At 50.5% G+C, this 3,351-nt stretch overlaps 1 protein-coding gene across 2 annotated transcripts in view; it reads right to left on the reverse strand.

The window, feature by feature from the left end:
- The window catches only part of Slc39a13 (solute carrier family 39 member 13), a 6,944-nt gene extending 6,718 nt beyond the window's left edge, over positions 1–226 (reverse strand). For both annotated transcript variants that reach the window (XM_010612421.3, XM_010612417.2), the window contains exon 1: positions 75–226. The gene's annotated coding sequence lies outside the window, so the exon portion shown is untranslated. The remainder of the gene's footprint in view (positions 1–74) is intronic.
- Positions 227–3,351: the final 3,125 nt, after the last annotated feature.

The following is a 3,351-nucleotide window of genomic DNA, read 5'->3' on the forward strand; positions in this document are numbered from 1 at the left end:
GGGCGCCGGGTGCTCGGCGGGACAGGGCTGTGACCGGATGGGGCTGTGCCCACCGCGGAGGGCACTCGTCCTACCTCAGGCCCAGCTCCGTCCGCCTACCAGGCGCGCAGCTCCGCCCGTGTCCGAGTGGAAGCCCTCGTGAGGTTCCCGGAGAAGGGGGAGACCCCGGGATTCTGCGCGGGACCGCTAGGATGCGCCCCGCCAGCAGATCGTGCCCTCGTATGCAAAGCACTTCATAGTACGCAAATGATTTCATAATAGTACTGTCAGCATTCCCGGCTCTGGGCGAGGGATGGGCCAGGTCGCTGAAATGCCGCGGGCAGACTTTTCACTCCCTGCCCTCTCTTCTCAGTCGGCCTGGGATTCCTACCCGCAGACTAGCGGATTTAAGAAACTGACCTTCAGGCGGGTTTGGTGGTCCATACCTGTGATCCCAGCATTTCCACTCCGGAGGCTGAGACAGGAGGATCGTTGTGAGTTAGCCTGGGCTACATAGGGAAACCCTGTCTCAAAAAAAAAAAAAAGCAGCTTGGGGATGGGGCTGGACCCTGAGCCAAGTGCAGAAAGCTGTCTTGGAGATGGAAACACTAAGTAGAGAGTAGAAGGTAACGGGAGAGGGAGATGGAGGGAGCCCCCAAAACAGAAGCAGAGAGAAAGAAGGGAGAGTGGGCAGCACAGTAGGTGAGCGTAGGTTACGGTGATTCCATATCTATTTCATTACGTTGCGCAGGTTGGTCTCAACTCCTGGGCTCCAGCGATGCTGTTTCAGCCTCGCGTAGCTGGGACTACAGGCATCTGCCACATCACTCAGCTTCTTATATATTTTAAAGAGCTAGAAAAGAGTCTGTAGGCTCCTAATGCAAATGATAAATTTTTTTTCCCACTACTGGGGATCGAACTCAGGATCTTGCTCATCAGGTGCAGTGCCACTGAGCTACATCCCTGGCCCGGAAATGATAAATGTTGAAGGAGATTAGGGCCACGGGTGTAGCTTAGTGGTGCCACACCTGCCTGGCAGGCGCAAGGTCTTGGGTTCGATCAGGGATCACTGGTACTGAAAAAAATATATATTGAAAGACATGAGGATGTGATTACCCTGGCAATAATTCAGCTCTTCCTTTGCCCACTTCGCCCTTCTGCCCAGTCCTGAGGCTGCTCCTCAATCTTCAGTAAACTTAACTACATACTAAAAATAATAATGAGGCAGTTGAATAAACATTTTTTTGAAGACAGGATCTTGCTATGTAGCGCAGGCTGGTCTCAAACTCACTGTGATCCTCCTGCCTCAGCCTCCTGAGTGCTGGGATTATAGGTGTGCAGCATCATACCCAGCAGGTTACATAAATTCACTTTTTTTTGGGGGGTGCCAGGGGTTGAACTTGGGTCCTTGTGCTTGAGAGGCAGGTGGTGGAACCACTAAGCTAAATCCCCAGCCCAGTTATATAAATGTATGCATCTACATGCACAAAACATATAGCTATAAGATCTCACATATATATAGCTATGAGATCTGTCTGTCTCTGCCCTTGTATCTGTTTGTGCTTCTGTCTGTCTCTCTCTGGTCTGGCTTGGTGGTTAAGACAGTAAGATTCTGGTACCCTGCTTCCTGGGGGAAATGAGTTAACCCCCCATGCCTCAGTCTCCTTTCCCACAAAGTTCATCACTGTGTTGGATTGTTGTGAGGGTTCAATGAATGAACACAGCACCTAGAGTTACTCCTGATGGAGGGGAGCTTCACGCGGACAGGGTATCTGTTACTGTCCTCTCCGTGCACCGGTGCCTTGGTGTAAAAACCACGTTAAAGTGATGAAAAGAAGAGCTGCATGGAAGGCCGGGCTGGGCTGTCTCCTGTTTGCAGGGCACCGGTGAGCAGGGTTTATTTCCTTTTCACTTTATTTTTGGTGGTTCTGGGATTGAACCTAGGGCCTACTCACTAACCTGCGCCTCTAGCCCTTTTTCATCTTTTATTTTGAGACAGGGTCTTGGTGAGTCATGAAGTTGTCCAGGCCAGGCTTGAACTTGGGATTCTCCTGCCTCAGCCTCCTGAGCGCTGGGATCACAGGTGAGCACCACCACGCCCAGTTTCTTTAATTTCTGTACTTCCTCGTGGGTCACCCCTCCCCCATCCCATCTCCTTGACTCCTGCTTGGGGAAATCTGAGCGTGATGATAGGTCCTGTGTGTGTGTGGATGGAACCAGGGCTTCACGCACGATGCTAGGCACGTGCTCTACCACAGAACCAATCCTTTTTATGTTATTTTGGAACAGTCTTACTGAATTGTGCAGTAAGAACTTTCAGTCTTCCTGCCTCAGCCTCCCAGGTAGCTGAGGTTACAGGTATGTGTCGTCACTCTCAGATCTTTAAAAAAAAAAAAAGTTTCCTCACATCTCTGAGTACACCTAGACAATATTCAGTTAGTGTTGGTCTTTTCTACATCCCAGCCCTCTCTAAGATCCCCAGGCTGGCCTAGAACTTTTGGTCCTCTTGCCTCAGCCTCCTGAGTAGCTGGGATTATAGATGTGTGTCACCAAGCCTGGCCCTACATAATTATTTTGTTTGTTTTTTTTTGGTACCAGGGATCGAACTCAGGACCTTGCACTTGTGAGGCAGGCAGTGGAACCACTGAGCTAAATCCACAGCCCCCTACATAATTATTAACAAGTTTACTTCTAGATAATTTACATTTTTGTGGGTATTTTTGTTTGATTTGGTTTGTTTTTTTTTGAGACAGGGTCTCGCTCAATAATTCAGGCTGGCCTTGAACTCAGTATATAGCCTAGGCTGGCCTCAAACTCTCAGTGACCCTCCTGTCTCAGCCTCTTGAGTGCTGGGATTACAGGTGTCTGCCACCATGTCCAGCAATTTTTTCGGATATTATGAATAGTATATTTTCCGATATATTTTGAACTATTTATAGTGTAGGAGAAGGCAGATTATTTTATGTATTCCTTTTAAACCAACTACATTTTCTGAGTTCTCATAATTTCCCAACACCTACTTTTGTCCCTTCGGTGGGTAAGGTCATCTCCTAATAGCAGAAGTAGCACAGGGAAGGCGCCAACGCTGTTATTTGTAAAGGTAGGGTCCGGCTGGGCTCTGGACTTGGCCAAAAGGTATTTGCCTTTGGGAGCCGCGGGGTGTTTGTCGCCCCGCACCGCGGGACTGACTCACCGTGACACTGTGTGACCCAAAGGGCCGCCCACCTCCGCGGCCGCGTGGCGCACACGGTGGGAATGAATCTCGCGCGTTCATTCTTGTCTCCCCCGGCGTGGATCGCGGGCACGCGGCCGTTTCCGGGATTTGCGCGCGGGAGCGGGCCGTGGTCCCCGCCGAGTCCGGGCCGGAGGGAG

The sequence above is a fragment of the Fukomys damarensis genome, unplaced genomic scaffold (assembly GCF_012274545.1).
Source record: "Fukomys damarensis isolate Sample0158 unplaced genomic scaffold, DMR_v1.0_HiC HiC_scaffold_27, whole genome shotgun sequence".
In the NCBI taxonomy this organism is placed as follows: Eukaryota; Metazoa; Chordata; class Mammalia; order Rodentia; family Bathyergidae; genus Fukomys; species Fukomys damarensis.